This window comes from Papio anubis, chromosome 9 (genome assembly GCF_008728515.1).
Source record: "Papio anubis isolate 15944 chromosome 9, Panubis1.0, whole genome shotgun sequence".
Taxonomy (NCBI): Eukaryota; Metazoa; Chordata; class Mammalia; order Primates; family Cercopithecidae; genus Papio; species Papio anubis.
The window spans coordinates 7,125,338-7,147,131 of NC_044984.1; the positions used below are offsets into that span (position 1 = coordinate 7,125,338).

The following is a 21,794-nucleotide window of genomic DNA, read 5'->3' on the forward strand; positions in this document are numbered from 1 at the left end:
ACGCATGGCACCCAGGCTGTTTGTACCAAAGGGTGCCTGGAGGCCTGTGCCAAGCTTCCCTTGGCGCCCCCCACCCTTGGTCTCCCTCCTGTGCTCACTGGTGCCTAAAGTCTGGAGAGAACTGAGGCAGCAGGGGGTTGGCATGTCGGTGGTGCCCTGAGCATGTGCACACCCGCTGGGTTGTGACAGCACTGGGCTCAGCTTCAACTTTGCTCCAAAATCGGGGTGTGTGCTGGGAGAGGGGAGAGGCCAGAGAGCAAGAGCAGACACTTCTGAGCCTGCAGGAGCAGGGTGGCCTCCTGGCCCCCTGAGAGCACAGGGATGCCCTGGTCCAGAGCCATGGCTGGGTGGCTGTAGCTGCACCCAAGAGTCCAGGGCTCCTGCCCTGCCAACTCAGTAGGGGATGGGGCTCCTGCCTGTTCCTAGCCCCCACTGGCTCCACAGAGTGCCCAGCCCTGGACTCACCTTTCCCACTGCAGCTAGCATTACCACAGTGGCTGCTCCAGACAGGCCAATGCCACCATCACTGCTACAGTACGTTTGTCTCCCAGATTGCCCCTGTGACTTAGTGGGGAGTTGCCTGTGATCAGTTGACAGAAGAGAAGACTTAGGCCTGGTTCTGCATGAATGTATGCACCACCCAAGAGTGCTGCAGCTCTACAACCCCTTTCTGTGACATCCCTGAAGGACAGTGATGAAGGAAAGTACTCTCAGTGGACATAACTTATATTTTTAAATTTTTTAAGAGACAAGGTCTCCAGTCTCTTTGGTCTAGTCTGCAGAAGTGAGATGATGAAGGGAATGCCATTGTTTTGAAAGCATTGCAATAAGACACACACGTTGTGCCACTGTTGTGGCTCTGAGGCCTATCACCTTCAGAAGTCTACCTGTGACAAATATGACTACCCTGCCAAGTGCAAGAGAAAGTATAACTGGAGTGCAAAGGCTGAAAGACAAAATACCACCAGGACTGATTGAATGAAACACCTAAAAACTGTACACCACAGATTCAAGCATGGATTCTGTGGAGGAACATCATCTAAACCCGACAGAGCAGCTATTGCAGCAACCAGTTTATCTTAGGAATTTCAATGATTTTTCACTATTATTGTCACTATTATTATTGTTAGTAAATGCTATGGTTTAACAAAATCTAAAAAAGAAATAAAAACAGATAGGATTTCACTTTGTTACATGACCAACAGGTTCATTTGCCTCCTGCACAGTAATAGACCAATTACACTGAGACAGCAGGGATGCAGAAGAGAAAACATGTAATTATCATGGGCAACCAGATGTGGAGCTGGGAGAAGATCCTCAAATTCATCTCCCGTAGGAGTTCTGAGCTGGGGTTTTTAAGGGGATTGTGGAGGATGAGAGGCTGGAGAATTGGGATTGTTGATTGGGCAGCACAAGACAGAGAAAATAATCAGGATATGGAAACTGCATTCTTTGGTGGGCCAGCTCCTCATGGGGTCCTTTAGACCAGCTGGTGTCAGTGGGGTCCTTCAGATTAGCTGGCATCATGGGGTTCTTCAGATCAGTTGAGTCAGTGGGGTCCTTCAGATCAGCTGGTATCAATTGGGTCTTTCAGACCAGCTGAGTCAGATAAACTGGGGTCCTTCAGATCAGCTGAGTCAGTGGGATCTTTCAGACTAGCTGAGTCAGTGGTATCTTTCCAATCAGCTGGTGTCAGTGGGGTTCTTCAGATCAGCTGAAGTCAGTGGGGTTCTTCAGATCAGTTGAGTCAATGGGGTCCTTCAGATCAGCTAAGTCAGTGGGGTTCTTCAGATTGGTTGAGTCAATGGGGTCCTCCAGATCAGCTGGTGTCAGCGGGATCTTTCAGATCAGCTGGTATCAGTGGGGTCCTTCAGATCCACTGGAGTCAGTGGGTCCTTTAGACCAGCTGAATGAATGGCATTTTTCAGACCAGTTGAGTCAGTGGGGTCCTTCAGACCAGGTGAGTTAGTGGGGCCCTTCAGACCAGGTTAGTCAGTGGAATCTTTCAGATCAGCTGGTGTCCATGTGGTTCTCAGCTGAGCAGTTTCTTCAGAATGCAGGACCTGAAGGACTACCTCAAAGGGAATTTTTTTTTTTTTTTTTTTTTTTTTAGAGACAAGGTCTCATTGTATTGCTTAGGCTGGTCTCAAGGTCCTGGGCTCAAGCAGTCCTTCCACCTCAGCCTCCCAAAGTGCTAGGATGACAGGCACAAGCCGCCTCACCCAGCTCAAAGGGAAATCTTAATGTTTCATAATGTTTAGGTGTTATCTATAGGATAGTTTAGGGGAATAATTTAAGGTATACATGATTTTAGAACAATAGGCACCAAACAACTGTGAAGAAGCAGGTCAGGGAGCAGGCTGACCTACTGATTAATGCTGAGTGTGCTGCAAGCTGGGTTAATTTTCATTTATCCCCCGTTTTCTTCCTTGGTTACTTTTATAAAATTTATAGGGGCAGTGTCAGCTATGTTCCTAGGGTGGTCTTGAGCTCCTGGGCTTAAGTCATCCTCTACCTCACCATTCTGAATTGCTGGGAATACAGGCATGCACCATACGTGTGGCCCAATGTGCAGAAGTTTAAGCAGTTTAAGCCAGTTCACTTTTCTTGAAAAGATAGATGCCAGATGTGCAAGTATATTCTGATTCATGTTCTGTGGTCAATGGTTTGGATGGATGATCAGGGACTTGGAAGGAACATGATTGGATAATTGGTGACAAGGAAATTTAGGGAAGAGGTATGTGGATAGACCTCTTGAATGGGAAAATAATGAAGATATTTGTGTCCCATGTGAATGCTTACCAGAGGGTGATCTCAGAAGTTATTTATTAAAATAACAAATTGATTGGCTAACCCATTCTGTAGATATCAGTTAGCCTCATTCTCTAGGAACCCCTGCCATTGCCCAGTGGGCTCATGAATAAAGTGGCCATGGTGGCAAGGATGGACGTTATGCATGGGCTTAGTAACATGGACTTCCACTCACCAAGGCTGATCTGGCTACAGCCACTGCTGAATGCCCAATCTGTCAGCAGCAGAAACCAACACAGAGTCCCTGATATGGCGTCATTCACCGGCATGATCAGTCAGCTACCTGATGGCAGATTGATTACATTAGACTATTTTCATCTTGGAAGAAGCAGTATTTTGTTCTCATTGGAACAGAAATTTACTCTGGATAACAATTTTCCATCTTTACACACTGCTTCTGCCAAAATTACCATTTGTGGACTTATAGAATGCTTTATCCATTGTCACGATATTCCACTCAGCATTGCTTCTGATTTAGGAACTCACTTCTCAGCAAAACAAGTGTAGCAGTGAGACCATCCTCATGGAATTCAGTGGTCTTACCATGTCTCATGAACCAATGGGTGTGATAAGATGATAGGATTATTTGAAGATGCAGTTACAGCACCAGCTAGATGGCAATGTATTACAGAGCTGCAGCAATATGTTCTCCGGGGTCTAAATGTGCTCTGAATCAGCGTCCATCATATGGTGCTGTTTCTCCCATAGCCAAGATTCACTGGTCCGGGAATCAAGGGGTAGAAAAGGGAGTGGCACCACTCACTATTATCCCTAGTGACCCACTAGCAAAATTTTTGCTTCCAGTTTCTGAAACCTTATGCTACGCTGGTCTACTGGTCTTAGTTCCAACAGGAACAATTCTCCTACCGAGAGAGAGCAATGATTCAATTGAACTGTATCTTAAGACTGCCACCCAGTCACTTCAGACTCCTTATACCTCTGAAACAACAGGCAAAGAAGGGAATTACTGTGCTGGTTGGTGATTGATCCTGTCTACCAAGGGGAAATTGGACTGCTACTTCACGATGAAGGTAAGGAGGAATATGCCTGGAATACAGGAGTCCCCTGAGTGCATCTCTTAGTATTGTCATGCCTGTGATTAATGTCGATGGAAAACTACAACAGCCCAATCCACGCAGGACTACTAATGGCCCAGTCCCTGCAGGAATGAAGGTTTGGTTCACTCTACCAGATAAAGAACCACAACCAGCTGAGTGAGGTGCTTGCTGAAGGCAAAGGACATACAGAATGGGTAGTGGAAAAAGGTAGTTATAAATATCAGCTATGATCACATGATCACTTACAGAAATGAAGACTGTAATTATCATAAGTACTTCTCCTTTTTTAAATTTATTTTTTATTTTTAAATTAATTATTATCAATAGAAATGGGGTATCACCATTTTGCCCAGGCTGGTCTCAGATATACTCTCCTTGTTTTGTAATGAATATGTATAAAATATCTTTGTTTTCTTTCCTCTCTTATTTCCTGTCTTGTAACATAAAATGTATTGACTCTATATCATAGTATTTAACTATTTTACATTTTACATCATAGTGTTTAAATTATGAGATATTGAGAAGAACAAACATCATTTAAGGACTTTGCCTTCTCTTCTGGGGAAGAGGTAGTGCATTTTCAGTTGTATGTGGAATGATTGTATCATGTCGGGTGGAATTATGACCTTGTCATTGTTTTTATTTGGAGAATAAGAATGGTTTCAGAAGATACATGTGGGTGCCAAGTTGACAAGGGGTGGACTTGTGACAATTAATTTTATGTGCCAGCTTGACTGGGCCATGGAATGCCAAAATATTTGGTTAAATATTATTCTGGATATACCTGTGAAGGTGTTTCTGGATGAGATTAGCCTTTGAATTGGTAAACTAAGTAATGCAGATTGTCCTCCCTAGGGTGAGTGGGGCTCATCCAATCCTATGAAGGGCTGACTAGAGTAAAAGGCCAAGTAAATGGAAATTTACACTCTGTCTTTGAGCTAACACGTCATTCTTCTGGTTTTGGATTCAGAATCAGAATAAAACTTACACCATTGGATCTCCTGGTTCTAAGGCTTTCAGACTCAGGCTACAGTCCAGTATATACAAGAGGGTCTTAAAAAGTTTATGAAAAAATGCATATTATGAAAAAAACTATGCATGGATTAAAAAAATTTTAGCCCCAAAATAAATTCTTACTAACTTTATTATAACACGTCTGGACAGGATCTAGTTTGAGACACTAAGAAGGGTAAGAAATCAGTTTGAAAAGAGCCCCTTGCTCTGTGGCTGGGGAGTGCTGGAGGATAGCTTCCTCTAAGCCACTGAGCTATCAGGTCATTGCAGACAGCCTTATCTGTGGAGACTTCCCGTGCCAAGCAGGCCAACCCCGTCAGAGAGAATGGCAGAAAGCTCGTGTGTGTCCTGGGGAGATGGTCAGAGGGAGCCACCTTCCAGCTGAACCCCAATAAGTACTCGTAGCTCATGGTGTAAATGCCCTGCAGAGGTTGCAGCTGTCTACCCAAGGGTCCCGGCCAGCCCCTGTGCAGACTCCTTTGGAGGGGTTGGGGGAGGACACAGATGGGGGTGTAGGAGGTGTGTGGCCCTGACTCAGCTTCCTGGTTGCATCCTAGTCTAGTATTGATGTTTGAAGTCACGTGGACGTGGCCTCCCCTTTGAGGCTGGTGAGGGCATTTGAGGGCAGTTGTGTGCTCCTGGCCTGGGGCTGTGCCTTTGTGGCCGTGTGCGCCGTGTGTGTGTGTGTGTGTGTGTGTGTGTGTGTGTGTGTGCGCGCGCGCGCAGGGGAGGGAGGGAGGTGCCCTAGTTGTGCACTGTGCTCTGCAGCCCAGCACTCTGCGGAGGCTTCTGCGATGCAGCAGCGTGTCTTACACAGAGGGAACTGTCCTTCCCCTGCCACGTTCAGGCAGGTGGGCAGGCTTTCTTGGTTATTCTGAGTGGCGGTGGGGAAGGGCAGCTGCACCCCACCCAGGGATCCAGAGCTGCTGGTCAGGAGCTGGAGAGGGGCCCAGTTGACCTGGGTCTGTTTGCATTTGGGCTTCCTCTGAGTGGGGGGTGGTGGGAAAGGCTGGCGTTCCCCTTGGAGATGCACCTTCCCTAGTGATTGTGTTTGCAGGGTGAGTCTGATCCTCTGTGCCACAATGATCAAGGACAAGGAATATTTTACAATTAACTTCCTGGTTCTTGTGAGTGTGGCTTATGACCTTTGTGGCCTGTTGATTATAAGGCACACCCTGACATTAGAAATGATAAGATGAGAGAGTGCGCCTTAGCATCAGTGAGATAGAGTGTCACCATCTGACGCTCTGGGACTGGGCAGAGCCCAAGTCCTCTTCCCTGGAGCGCTTGGCCACCACCTTGCCGTGCAGGGGGCTCCCTGCCTCCCTTCCCTGCACTCTCACCGTTCCTTCTTTCCAAATTCCATCCGCACAGCTTCCAACCTCAACCTTTTCCGCCTTCTGCAGAAGCAGATGTTCCCACAAGGAACACGGGAGGTGCCCAGGATGGGTCTCCAGCATAAGGCCGAGCCTTCTGGCCTCAGGTTGACTCCGGGTGGCACTGTCAGCTGGAGGCCACGAGAGCTGCCTTGGACGTGCGGGGAGGCATGCAGCGGCCACTCACTCATGGAGCACTGCTGCAGCCGGCAAGTCTGCCACTGCTCATCCTCTCAGTCTTGCTCCCAGCTGCGCCTTGTCGTTACATGTTTTAGATGTACGGCTTTTGCATGTGTGTGGTTTGTAAATATTTTGTCCCAGTCCATAGCTTATCTTTTACATCCTCTTAAGGAGTGTTTTGCAGAGAAAAGGTTTTTTTCTTTTTAATTTTGGTGAAGTCTGATTTGTCAATTTTTTTTCTTTTTAAGGATCTGCTTTTGTTGTCATGGTTAAGAATTCCTCAATGACTCCCAGTCCCAAAGATTTTCTCCTTTTCCTTTTCTTTTCTCTTTTCTTTTCTTTTCTGTTCTTTTCTTTTCTTCCTCCCTCCCTCCCTTTCTTCTCTTCTCTCTTTTCTTTCTTTTTCTTCCTTCCTTCTTTCTTTTCTCTCTTTTCTTTCTTTCTTTCTTTCTTTTTTTTTTTTTTTTTTGTTTAGATGGAGTTTCGCTCTTGTTGCCCAGGCTGGAGTGCAATGGCACGACCTCAGCTCCCTGCAACCTCTCCCTCCTGGGTTCAAGCAATTCTCCTGCCTCAGCCTCCCGAGTAACTGGGATTACAGATGTGTGCCACCACACCTGGCTAATTTTGTGTTTTTTAGTAGAGACAGGGTTTCTCCATGTTGGTCAGGCTAGTCTCAAACTCCCAACCTCGGGTGATCTGCCCACCTCGCCCTCCCAAAGTGCTGGGATTACAGGCATGAGCCACTATGCCTGGCCTTCTTCTACATTTTCTTATGATCGTAGCTCACTGTAGCCTCAAACTCCCAGGCTCAAGCGATCCTCACTCCTCAGCCTCCTGAGTAGCTGGGAGTACAGATGTGTGGCACCATGCTCGGCTAATTTTTAAAGTTTTTTGCAGAGATGGAGGTCTCACTATGTTGCCCAGGCTGGTCTCAAACTCCTGGCCTCAGGCAATCCTCCCACCTCAGCCTCCCAAGCAGCTGAGAATACAGGTGTGTGCCACCATACCTAGCCTGTTTTTTTTTTTTAATAGACTTTATTTTTTAGAGCAGTATTAGGTTCATAGCAAAATTGAGCAGATGATAGAGTTCCCACACACCCCCGACACCCCACAATACACATGCACAGCCTCCCCCATTATTAACACCCTTCACCCCAAGTAGTGCATTTGTTATAATAATGACCCTACATGGCCACATCATGATCACCCAAAGTCCGCAGTTTACATGGGGGTCCCTCTTGGTGTGGCACGCTCTGTGGGTTTTTTTTTTTTTTTTTTAATTTTTTGAGGTGGGGTCTCACTCTGTCACCCAGGCTGGAGTGCAGTGGTGCAATCTCGGCTCACTGCAACCTCTGCCTCCCGGGTTCAAGCGATTCTCCCGCCTCAGCCTCCAGAGTAGCTGGGATTGAAGGTGCCTGCCACCACACCTGGCTAATTTTTCTATTTTTAGTAGATACAGGGTTTTGCCATATTGGCCAGGCTGGTCTTGAACTCCTGACCTCAGGTGATCTGCACACCTTGGCCTCCCAAAATGCTGCGATTACAGGCGTGAGTCACCGCGCCCTCCTGCAGGTTTTGATAAATGAATATCTGCTGTGCATCCACTGTTATAGCATCACACACAGCAGTTTCACTGCCCCAAGAGGGCCCTGTGCTCCATTCATTCATCCCTTCCTTCTAATCACCACTGATTCTTTTCCCATCTCCTTGGTGCTGCCTGTTCCAGAATGTGGTGCAGTGGGAACCCTACAGTATACAGCCTTTTCAGCTGGCTTCTTTCACTTAGCAGCATGTTGTTACTTTCTCATGTCTTTTCATAGCATGACAGCGCATTTCTGTTTAGTGCTGAGTGGATGGACTGTGTGGATAGACTATGGTTATCCACTCACCTACTGAAGGGCATTTTGGTTGCTTCCAATCTGTGGCAGTTACAAATAAAGCTGCTTTAAATTAAAAAAAAGAAAAAAGAAAGACAAAAAATAAGAGTCTCTTTCAGAGCAACATGAATTCTGCTAAAAGTGAAGAAAAAACAAACATCAAATTCATGGTGAAGCTTGGGTAGAAGAATGGTGAAATCACTGATGCTTTATAAAAAGTTTATGGGAGCAATACCCCAAAGAAATCAGAAGTTTGCAAATGGAAAACTCATTTTAAGATGGGACAAGATGATGTGGAAGATGAAGCCTCTGGCAGCAAACCATCCACATCAATTTTTGAGGACAAAATTCATCTTGTTCATGCCCTAATTGAAGAGAACCAATATGCACAATAGCCAATACCACAGACATCTCAATTGATTCAGCTTTCACAATTCTGACTGACAAATGGAAGGTGAGCAAACTTTCCACTCAATGGGTGCCAAATTGTTGCACCCAGATCAGCTGCAGACAACAGCAGAACTGTCAATGGAAATTTTAAACCAGGGCAATCAATATCCTGAAGCATTTCTTTGAAGAATTGCAACAAGAGATGAAACATGGCTTTACCAGTAAAGTTCTGAAGACAAAGCACAATGAAAGCAATGTCTTTACTTTTAATACCTAATTCAAAAAAAAAAAAAAAAAAAAAAAAAAAGAGCAATGTCTACCAAGTAGTGGAAGTAGTTCAGTCAATGCAAAAGTGAACTAGTTAAGAGCAAAGGTCATGGCAACAGTTTTTGGGATGCTTAAGGCATTCTGCTTGTTGACCTTCTGGAGGGTGAAAGTATGATAACATCTGCTTATGAGAGTGTTTTGAGAAGATTAGCCAAAACTTTAGCAGAAAAATGCCTGGGAAAGCTTCACCAGGGAGTCTTTCTCCACCACAATGCTCCTGCTCCTTCTTCCCATCAATCAAGGGCAGTTTTGGGAGAGTTTTGTTGAGAGTCCTTAGGCATCCACCTTACAGTCCTGATTTGACTGCTTCTGACTGCTTTTTGCTTCCTAATCTTAAAACATCTGTAATGGGCACCTATTTTTCTTCAGTTAATAATGTAAAAAAGACTGCATTGACATGGTTAGATTTCCAGGACGCTTTGTACTTTAGAAATGAACTAAATGGCTGGTATAATTACTTACAAAAGTGTCTTGACCTTCATGAAACTTATATTGAGAAATACAGTTTATGTTTTTTATTTTTATCTTTTAATTCCATTTTAAAAAACAAACTTGTTGAAGTTCCCTTGTATAGTATCTCTTATTGGTTCTGTTTCTCTGGAGAACCCAGAAACTTTAGCATGTTCTTTAAAGACATAAAGCTAACTACTACGATAATTATTTTTTCTTTTCTTTTCTTTTTCTTTTTCTTTTTTTTGAGATGGTAGTTCTTACTCTGTCACCCAGGCTGGAGTGCAGTGGTGCAATCTCGGCTCACTGCAATCTCTGCCTCCCAGATTCAAGTGATTCTCCTGTCTCAGCCTCCCGAGTAGCTGTGATTACAGGCGCCCGCCACCACACCCAGCAAAATTTTGTATTTTTAATAGAGACAGGGTTTCACCATGTTGGCCAGGCTGGTCTCAAACTCCTGATATAAGGTGATCCACCTGCCTTAGCCTCCCAAAGTGCTGGGATTACAGGCGTGAGCCACTGTGCCCAGCTCTTATTTCTTTTCATGGCAGAAGCACTGAGTACTATTAGAATAATTAATCACATAAAATACTCTTTTTTTTTGAGACGGAGTTTTGCTCTGTTGCCCAGGCTGGAGTGCAGTGGCACCATCTCAGCTCACTGCAATCTCTGCCTCCCAGGTTCACGCCATTTTCCTGCCTTGTAGCAGGAAGAGCCACAGACAAAACCCCTCAGACACCGAGTTAAAGAAGGAAGGGGTTTATTTGGCGGGCAGCATCAGCAAGACTCCTGTCTCAAGAGCTGAGCTCCCCGAGTGAGCAATTCCTGTCCCTTATAAGGGCTCACAACTCTAAGGGGGTCCACGTGAGAGGGTTGTGATTGATTGAGCAAGCAGCGGGTACGTGACTGGGGGCTGCATACACTGGTAATTAGAAAGGAACTGAACAGGACAGGGATCTTCACAGTGCCTTTTTTATGCAAATAAGCTATTAGGTCAGGGGTCATTCTTTTTTTTTTTTTTTGAGATGGAGTCTGGCTCTGTTGCCCAGGCTGGAGTGCAGTGGCCGGATCTCAGATCACTGCAAGCTCCACCTCCCGGGTTTTACGCCATTCTCCTGCCTCAGCCTCCAGTGTAGCTGGGACTACAGGCGCCCGCTACCTCCCCCGGCTAGTTTTTTTGTATTTTTTTAGTAGAGACGGGGTTTCACCGTGTTCGCCAGGATGGTCTCAATCTCTTGACCTCGTGATCCGCCCGTCTCGGCCTCCCAAAGTGCTGGGATTACAGGCTTGAGCCACCGCGCCCGGCCAGGTCAGGGGTCATTCTTTAACTACTAGGCCCAGGGTGTGGCGCCGGGCTGTCTGGCTGTGGATTTCATTTCTGCCTTTTAGTTTTTACTTATTCTTTCTTTGGAGGCAGAAATTGGGCATAAGACAATACGAGGGGGTGGTCTCCTCCCTTAACCTCGGCCTTGCAAGTAGCTGGGACTACAGGTGCCCACCACCACACCCGGCTAATTTTTTGTATTTTTAGTAGAGATGGGGTTTCACCGTGTTAGCCAGGATGGTCTCAATCTCCTGACCTTGTGATCTGCCCACCTTGACCTCCCAAAGCGCTGGAATTACAGGTATGAGCCACCGTGCCCAGCTCCACATAAAATACTCTTTAAAGCAGACCACTTATACAAATATTTTTTAAATAAAGAAGGTAGCTTCTAATAAAAATGGCAGATTGACTTACCTCTTGTGCTAAAGATCCCACTAAAATACTAAAGTGTGGGTATGGAAGGTATGACTCTACTGGGGCAAAGGGAATGTGTTGGGAGAAAAGCTGAGTGTTGGGAGAGAAGCCGAGGCAGGGCTTGCATGTCTGACATAATGTAAAAGAGTCTTGGAACATGTCCATGCTTCCACTCAAATGGAGTAGGCACGTTCCCAAGACCAGTCCTGTCAAGCAATTCAAACCAAGTCAAAACCAGGTCCAGGGTCTAAAACCCCTTGTGGCCTTTGGAACACCAAGCTCTGTGCTAACGGGTGGAAGGCTACCCTGATGCACCATAATCTAAGCCCAGGGCATAAAACCCCTTGTGGCTTGGATAGAATCCAGGGCTAGTGGCTCTGGAATGTGTCCAGACTTTCTGGCTCCTTGCTTTTTGCTCTCCCAGGGTTGGTTGTGTCTTGAGTTAAAAGAACCTGCTCTCCACTATCTCAAGTAGCAGAGCAGATGCTAAACCATCACAGCTGTAAATCATATGCTTAATGCAACACTTCCTTTCAACCCCCACATTCTCACCACCTGTTTCTTTGTTTGATCACCAATAAATAGTCTGGGCTTCCAGAGTTCAGGGCCTTCATTCTTAGCGATGGCCCCCTGGACCCACTTTCTCTCTCAAACTGTCTTTTCTCATTCCTTTGACTCCGCTAGACTTCGTCACCCCTATGACCTGGTGTTGGGTCTGATCATCCCAACAGAATGGAAGAAGAGATGCCAGCAGATGAATCACTTCAACACATTTTAGGAAAATGGAGAGGCAGTGAGGGAGTCATGATGATACAGTGAAGGGGAATTGTTTAATTATGAAGTGAGTGAGTGAGGAGCCTCAGGTAGGATGCCTCCACTGGGGATGGGGAGGCCTCTTTCACTGGCAAAGAAGATCCACCAGAATGTAGGGGTTCAATGTTCCCAGCTTCATCAGGATCTTCCCACATGTCCCCATTCCAAAGACCAGAATCCCATTCTTTCCCAATCAATGCCCTCACTTTAACAGCAGACCCTGTGAGGATAAGACTTAAAATTGTTTTGTAATTCAGCCATTCCCTGAGCTCATCATTTAACCACTTTGGTGACAATAGGAGCAACCAGCTAACCTCTTTGTGGAGGCTAAAGTAACTCCATCATGGATGCTAATCTGCCACGTCGACTTCTGATTAACCCCAGTTCCAGGAATGCCGCTATGATTTTGATTTTATCTATACTTTTTTTTCCTTTTTTTTTTTTTTGATGGAGTCTCGCTTTGTCACCCAGGCTGGAGTGCAGTGGCATATCTTGGCTCACTGCAACCTCTGCCTTCCAGGATCAAGTGATTCTCCTGCCTCAGCCTCTGAAGCAACTGGGATTGCAGGCATGCACCACCATGCCCAGCTAATTTTTTGTATTATTTTTTTTTTTTTTAGTAGAGACGGGGTTTAACCATGTTGGCCAGGCTGGTCTTGAACTCCTGATCTCGGGTGATCTGCCCACCTCAGCTTCCCAAAGTGCTAGGATTACAGGCATGAGCCACATTGCCCAGACTACTTTATCTATACTGTTACTCTAAAGTCTATTTTCAGATCAAAACAACCCTGACCATAAGTCTCGCCCTTAAGCAGACTCATATAGCATTCTTGCCTTTCCCTGAGGGGTGAACTTCAATTGTCCTACACATTACTTCCCTATGGTTTACAAGCCCTGGGGCTTGGAAGCAATGGCACAGAAATCCACAGAAGCCACCTGAGACTATGCTTTTGTTCGGATGTCCCTTTTAAATGTTTCTCGCTGAGAAACTGGATTTGTCAATCTCTCTCTTTTTTTTTTTTGGCTTCTCAGCTTTCTGCTTGGTCTTTGATGGTAGGTTTGCATAGACTTGCTCACCATGGGACATTCATTATATTTGTCAGTTTTCTAAAAATGTTTGAAAGTATCATGTGCACAGTCACTCAGCTCCTTGTTTCTTGTAAGTGGTTAATGAGGAGTTACTTTGATAGAGATATTTTGCTTATCCCTATGGATTATCAGTGTTCTCTTTATCATGGGAAGTTGAGTTATTAGCATCTTTAAATCTAATCAGATTAGAGATCCAATTCCAGAAAACTCAGAATCACCCAGAAAATTTGTCCTGATGGGCACAGTGGCTCATGTCTGTAACCCCAGCACTTTGGGAGGCTGAGGAAGGAAGCTCTCTTGAGGCCAGAAGTTTGAAACCAGCCTGGGCGACATAGTGAGACCCTCGTCTCTACAAAAAATAAAAAATTAGCCAGAGCACACATTTGTAGTCCCAGCTACTTGGGAGGCTGAGGTGGGAGGGTAGCTTGAGCCCAGGAGTTTGACCCTGCAGTGAACTACGATCACGCCACCACTCCAGCTTGGGTGACAGAGCAAGACTGTGTCTCTTAAAAAAGGAAGAAAGAAAGAAAGAAAATTCATTCTTAACATTTTGTTAATCCAGAAGCACTTTTGGTACGAAAAGCCTCTCTTAGCTTGAGTTCTTTAGAGAAACAGAACCAGTATGAGATACATACATACATATATACATATATATATATATGTATAGTCATGCCTTATTTAATGACAGAGATATGTTCTCAGAAATGCATTGTTGGAGAAATTCATTGTGCAAACATCATAGAGTGCTCTTATACAAACCTAGATGGCATAGCCTACTATACTCCTAATATAAAGAGTATAGCCTATTGCACCTAGGCTACAAACATTTACAGCATTTTGTCAACTGAAAAATGAAGAGTTCATAAATCTGAAAAGTAGAGCTTTACCTCTCATAAAGGGCTGCAGACTGCAGACCATTCTGACGCTGGGAAGCATAGCCTCCAAACAGAATCCAGAAACAGACACCTCGAGGGACGGACAAAGGGAACAGAAATTTATGCTGAGTAGGGTGGCCAAATAGATGTACTCAATAAGCTATAGGAAGAGTGATGAATAGTTATAAAAGGTGAAACATGTGCATGCGCAATTGAGCTTCATGCTTTTCCATGGGACCCATGTTAAAAAAAATGGCAGGGTTACTATAATCCAAGCGTGGAGTTTTCAACCCTCTCACATCAAAAGATGAAGCAGAGGACATGAAAACCCTCACTGTGCATTCTCCATAGAATGTCCAGAGCCACTTTCTGGTCAGCGGTCTTGTATCAGGCAAAGAAGAAAGGGAAGCATCAGGTCATTTGTTGATATGTGTCTGATCCATCCTTCCTTCCTTCCTTCCTTCCTTCCTTCCTTCCTTCCTTCCTTCCTTCCTTCCTTCCTTCCTTCCTTCCTTCCTTCCTTCCTTCCTTCTTTCCTTCCTCCCTCCCTCCCTCTCCTTCTTCATCTTTCTTCTTTTTTTCTTTTTTCTTTTTGAGACAGAGTCTGGCTCTGTCACACAGTCTGGAGTGCAGTGGTGTGCTCAGAGCTCACTACAGCCTCAAACTCTTAGGCTTAAGTGGTCCTATGACTTCAGTTTCCTGAGTAGTTGGGACTACAGGTGTGTGCCACCATGCATGGCTAATTAAAAATTTTGTTTTTTTGTGGGAGTAGATGCTGGGTCTTGCTATGTTGCCTATGCTGGTCTCGAACTTGTGGCCCCAAGTGATCCTCCCACCTCAGCCTCCCAAACTACTGGGATTACAGGCATGAACCATAGTGCCTGGCCCTGATAACTCAGTTTTCCAGGCTACTTTGGGGTCCCCTTGGCCAAGCGATGGTCCCTTCAGTCATTTGGAGGGCTTATAATTTTATTTTTAATTTGCAATGTTTTTGTACTGAATACTGTAGGCACTTGTAACACAATTGTAATGGTAAGTATGTGTGTATCTGAACATAGAAAAGGTACAGTAAAAATACAGTATGAAAGATAAAACACAGCTGGTTGAGGTGGCTTACTCCTGTCATCCCAGGCCTTCAGGAGGCCGAGGTGGGAGAACAGCTTGAGGCCAGGAGTTTGAGACCAGCCTGGGCAACATAAGGAGACCATCTCTACAAAAAATAATAATACTAAAAAATGGTAAAAAGTGATACATCTGTATAGGACACTTACCCTGAATGGAGCTTGCAGGAGTGGAAGTTGCTTTGGGTGAGTCAGTAAGTGGCAAGTGAATGTGAAGGCCTAGGACGTAACTGAATAGTACAGTAAACTTTATAAACACTGTACACTTAGGCTACACAAAACTTATAAAAAGTATTTTTCTTTATATAATAATAAATTAGCATACATAGGCTACTGTAACTTTTTTATTTTAGGCACTTCTAATTTTTTTCAACTTTTTGACTCTTTTGTAATAATAGCTTAAAACACAAACATTGTTCAGCTGTACAAAAATATGTTCTTTCTTTATATCCTTGTCCTATTCTTTTTTAACTTTTAGATTTTTTTCTTTTTAAGCTTTTTTTTTTTTTTTTTTTTTTTTAAATCTAAGATACAAACACATTAGCCTAGGGTCAAGATCATCAATATCACTGTCTTCTACCACCACATCTTATCCCACTCAGGGGCAATAACATGTATAGAGCTGTCATCTCCTGATAACAATGCCTTCTTCTGAAATACCTCCTGAAGGACCTGCCTAAGGCTGTTTTACAGTTAACTTAAAAAAATATATAACTAAAAGGAGTATACTTTAAAACAACAATAAAAGTCTGGGCGAGGTGGCTCACGCCTGTAAATCCCAGCACTTTGGGAGGCTGAGGCAGGCGGATCACCTGAGGTCAGGAGTTCGAGACCAGCCTGACCAGCATGGTGAAACTCTGTCTCTACTAAAAACACAAAAGTTAGTCGGGCGTGGTGGCGGGCGCCTATAGTTGCAGCTACTCAGGAGGCTGAGGCACCAGAATTGCTTGAACCCAGGAGGCGAAGGTTGTGCTTAGGGAGGCTGAGACAGGAGGATTGCTTGAGACCAGGAGTGTAGGACCAGCCTGGGCAAGGCAGTGAGAACTTATCTCTAAGAAAAAAAAAAAAAGAAACTAGCCAGGTCTGGTGGTACGTACCTGTAGTCTAGCTACTTGGGAGGCTGAGCGGCAGCAGAATCACTTGAGTCCAGGAGCTTGAAGTTACGATGAGTCATTGCACTCTAGCTTAGACAACAGAGTGAGATCCTGTCTCTAAAAAAATGTAAAAAAGAAAAAAAATGAAATTGGTTCACACAATCATGTAATTATGAGGGCCGAGAAGTTCCAAGATTTGCAGTCAGAAAACTAGAGAACAGGGAAAGCTGATGGTGTAAGTTCTAGTTCAAGTCCAATTCCAAAGGCAGGAGAATACCGATGTTCCAGCATGAATATAGGCAGAGAGTAAATTCTCCTTCATTTAACCTTTTGTTTGATTCGTGTCTTCGGTGGATTGGATGAGCCTCACCCACATTGGAGAGGGCAATCTGCTTTACTCAGTCTACTGATTCAAATGTGAATCTCACCCAGAAACAATCTCATAGACCCACTGAGAATAATGTTTAATCAATAACTGCGCACCCCATGGCCCAGTCAAGTTCACAGATAAAGTTAACCATTATAGTTTATTTTTCCTGATTTGCCAACTTTGCAAACTAACAGTTAACATTTCCAGAGGAAGATGAGGAAATTAGCTCTCTCTTTTTTTTTGTTGAGACAGAGTCTTGCTCTGTCGCCCAGGCTGGAGTGCAATGGCATGATCTCAGCTCGCTGCAACCTCTGCCTCCCTGGTTCAAGTCATTCTCCTGCCTCAGCCTCCTGAGTAGCTGGGACTACAGGCGCCTGCCACCACGCCCAACTAATTTTTTGTATTTTTAGTAGAGACAGGATTTCTCCATGTTGGCCAGGCTGGTCTCGAACTCCTGGGCTCAGGTGATCCACCTACCTTGACCTCCCAAAGTGCTGGGATTACAGGCATGAGTCAACATGCCTGGCCGAAATTAGCTCCCTTAAACTTTCTCCTGTCTTTACCCTGACCGCAAACCTTCAAAACAGTATATTACTATTTTTTACATTATTAAGATTTGCAATATTTATGTTCTGTTGTATAATAATAATTCTTATGCTTGTTTAGCATTGGTTCATATCTGAATGGATCCAATGCTCACTGCTAGTCCCTTCTTACCATTTTTTATTTCTCATACCCAATTTTTAAATATCATTTGATTCATCTCTTGCATGGCTGCATGTTATCATCACCATGTTTTATTCACCATTGTGAATGTTTTCTGTTACCTTTTAAATGAGCAACACTTTGCCTGTTTATAAAATTACTGGGGTGTATTTTTTCCCATTTACTCAGAACTCTGTAAGCATTCCCCCTTGGCCTTTTAGCTCTGAGTGTTGCTGTGAGTAAGTCTGAGGCCTGATTTAAAAAAACTTTATAGGTGTTATGTTTTTCTCTACTCGGTTTTCTTTTTTCTTTCTTTCTTCTTTTTTTTTTTTTCCTGAGACAGAGTCTCGCTCTATCACCCAGGTTGGAGTGCAGTGGTGTGATCTCGGCTCACTGCAAGCTCCACCTCCCGGGTTCACGCCATTCTTCTGCCTCAGCCTCCCAAGTAGCTGTGACTACAGGCGCCCACCACCACGCCCGGCTAATTTTTTGTATTTTTAGTAGAGACGGGGTTTCACCGTGTTAGCCAGGATGGTCTCGATCTCCTGACCTTGTGATCCGCCTGCCTCGGCCTCCCAAAGTGCTGGGATTACAGGCGTGAGCCACCGCGCCCGGCCTCTCTGCTTAGTTTTCTATGGCATTCTTCTTCTTTTTTTTTTTTTGTAGAGACAGTGTCTCATTATGTTGCTCAGGTTGGTCTTGAACTCCTGGTCTCAAACCATTTTCCTGCCTCAGTCTCCCAAAGTGCTGGGATTACAGGCGTGAGCCAGCGTTCTTTTTTTTTTTTCTTTAACTGTTGAACACTCTGTAATTATTAGGTAAAATTAATAGTACTTTACAATTATATATATCACTTTACAGTTTACAAAGTTATTAAGTAGACATTTGTTTTGATGCCCCAACATAACATTTAACTTCTTTTCCTCCCTTCTCCCCTCCATCAAAGAAAGACTAAGGAACATTTCATCAGAAAAGGTGATAAAAGTGCATCAATCTGTACAGAACTACAAAGAATAAAGGGGAGGAGGGTAGGACCCTGAAGAGGGCCACAGGGACTTCAGGAAGGAGAAAACCAGAGTGTTACACGTGAGGAAAGCCCAGGGGTCACAGGGAGTTAGCCATCATAAGGGGCAGGTTGTATTCACTACATAAAAGGAGGGGCACACAGCATATGTTTCACATTCTAAAACAATATGACGAGATCATAACTGAAGAGCTGAAGTTGAATTTTGTGGTTTCTCAGAACACAAGTAGAAGATGACCACCAACCATGGTTTCTGAATAAACTGGGTTCAAAGTGCGTCTGGTCATAGCAGAGGGCTTCCTTGGACTCTGATACTAGAAATTTAACAAAGGTAATTCGAGGAGCTGCGATTTTACATAGTGGTGGCATCCTAGGGGGCATCTGTTGCATCAGTCAAGTTTAATATCTCACAATTGTGGAAAAGGAGTTTACGAGCAGGTAATACTTGGGCCATCTCTTGCAGATTCTTGCTGTAAGGACTGCAAGTTTCTCCAGAGAAAGCACTTGCCTGGGTATGACTCAGGGCCGGGCAAAAATTCACACTATGAATCTGGTGGAGGGAAGGTGGAGAAGTATGCCCTGTCGGCCCACATTCCCATAAATCTCTAACCTCCCATCTCTGTAGGGGTCCCTCTGAACAGGGTCCAGGTATCCCCATTCCTCTGAGTAAGGTGCACAGCCACATCCTCAAATGTCACAAACTGCTGGTACCTGACTGTCAGGAGCACAGCTGCCTGGTCTCCCGGGCTTTCCTCATGGGGAAGAGCAGGCACCTGGGGAACAGGTGAAGCCCTAGTGAGTCCCTGTTCCATGTCGGTGGCCTGCGCAAAGTGAGGCTCTGGAGTCAGACTCTTAAACTGGGTCTCCAAAAACTGAGATTGGACCCTTGGTGATCCTGCTGCTTCCTGGGCTGGTATTTTCTCCATCCCTGTTTTGGAGGACAATGACCATCGCAGCTCGCATCAGGACATGACCACTGGGTCCTGATGGCGAGGCCCGCCCTCGGTCCGTGGGGTGAACTGGAGCTGAAGAGAAATAGGTCCTCGTACCCAAGCCTCTGCACACTCTTGGGGAAGGAAACCACTGTCCCATATTCTTTACATTATCCTTGTTATTTAGGATCTCCAGGATTGGCTTCAGTGTTCATGGTTCTTTGTCATTATTTTCCTGTAAGAGTGCCCTTTTATCTAAATATTTCAGTTCATTTATTTGACAGAAATTTTCTTCAACCATATATATTTATAAGTATATATCCTGGGGAGAGAAGCTATTTCTCTTACTGTCTCCTGTCTCTGAAGAGGAGGAAGTAAAAGTTGAAAAACAACAGGAATGGTCAGCGGCAAGACCAGCCAGTGCCACTGATGACCAGGCCTGAGGTTAAAAGATTAACCCCCCACTGTAACCACACGTACTCTCAATCTATCATGACCCTTTCACGTGGAACCCCTTAGAGTTGTAAGCCCTTAAAAGGGCCAGGAACTCTGTCTTTGGGGAGCTTGGCTCTTAAGATGCTCCCGGCCGAATAAAAACCTAAAAAGCTCTTCCTTCTTTAATCCAGTGTCTGAGGAGTTTTGTCTGTGGCTTGTCCTACTACAATAGAAATACATACAAATATATATAAAATATATATATATTAAAAAATATATATATATTTTGGTGGCGGGGACAGAGTCTCATTCTGTCGCTCAGGCTGGAGTGCAGTGGCATGATCCTGACTCACTGCAACTTCCACCTCCCAGGTTCAAGCCACTATCCTCTCTCAGCCTCTGGAGTAGCTGGGATTACAGGTGTGCACCACCATACCCGGCTAATTTTTGTATTTTTAGTAGAGATGGGGTTTCACCATGTTGGCCAGGCTGATCTTGAACTCCTGACTTCAGGTGATATGCCTGCTTTGGCCTCCCAAAGAGCTGGGATTACAGGCGTGAGCCACTGTGCGCGTACTCAACCATATCTTTGAATACGTTCCCATTCTAGTTGTTATATTCTTTTTTCAAAACACCAATCATGTATCTGTTGTATCTCCTTGATCCATTCTCATCAGCGTCTCTGCAATCACTTTTATCCCTTTGCACTTTTCCATTTTGTTTTGGGTGATTTTTTTCAAGACTGGCCTCCATGTACTATCTATGTTTTCATAGTATGTATTTGACTTCTTGCTGTTTCTATAATGAATTTTTCATTTTTATGGTGGCTTTCCCGTTATTTCCAATTTCTCAGTTAAGTTCTACCACATCACTTTTTTCTCTTTTTAAAAATATGCATCTGTTATTTTCCCTTGTATCTTTTTTTGAAAAAGTCCATGCTTTCTTTAACTTTTGCAAGTATAGAAAAAATATGTCTGACATCTTTCTTTTGCTTGCAGGAATAACTTTCTAAAAATAGACTTTATTTTTATAGGACAGTTTTAGATTTACAGAAAAATTGAGCATACAGTACAGATAATTCCCATACAGCTCCTACACAGTTTCCCCATTATTAATGTCTACATTAGGATGGAACATTTGTTACAATCATGGAAGTGATGTTGATACATTACTATTGACTAAAGTCCATAATTTATTCAGATTTCTTTAGTTTTTACCTAATGTTATTTTCCTGTTCCAGGGCCTCCTCCAGAATACCACATTACCTTTAGTTTTCATGTCTGCTAGGCTCCTCTTGGCTGTTACAATTTCTCAGACTTTCCTCGATTTTGATGACCTTGAAGTTTTGAGGAGTACTGGTAAGAGTATTACAGGATGCCCCCTACTGGAATTTGTCAGATGTTTTTCTCATGATTATACAGGGATCATGGCTTTTGGGGAGGAAGATCTCAGAGGTGAGTGCCATTCTCGTCACATTGTATTACCATGATTTTTTTTGTTTTTTTTAGTTTTTATTTTTTGAAATGGAGTCTTACCCTGTTGCCCAGGCTGGAGTGCAATGGTGCGATCTTGGCTCACTGCAACCCCCGTCTCCTGGGTTCAAATGATTCTCCTGCGTAGCTGGGATTACAGGCGCCTGCCACCACACCCAGATAATTTTTTTTTGTATTTTTTTTTTTAAGTAGAGACAGGGTTTCACCATGTTAGCCAGGCTGGGATCCGCCCTCCTCAGCCTCCCAAAGTGCTGGGATTACAGGTGTGAGCCACCACAGCTGGCCATATTAGTATGATTTATGACTGTTGATGCTGACTTTGATCACCTGCCCAACGTAGTGTTTATTAGATTTCCCCGCTATAAATTTGCTCCCTGTCCCTTCCATACTGCACTCTCAGGAAGGAAGTCACTATAAGCAGTCCATGCTTAAGGAGTGGGGAGTTCTGTTCCCCGTCCTTTACGATGGGACAGCTACATAATTTATTTGGAATTCTACAGAGGATGCTGGGGTAACTTTTTCTGAAGTGTTTTTTGATCATCTGTCTTTTGTTTGCTATTATTTTTCCCTTTTCATTGGGGAGGGGTTTTTGTTCATATGTATTAATTCAGATTTATTTGCT

At 44.3% G+C, this 21,794-nt stretch overlaps 1 pseudogene; it reads right to left on the reverse strand.

Moving 5' to 3' along the window:
- Window positions 1-1,710: 1,710 nt before the first annotated feature.
- LOC110740803 lies at window positions 1,711-19,915 on the reverse strand (annotated as a pseudogene).
- Between the last annotated feature and the right edge of the window lie 1,879 nt (window positions 19,916-21,794).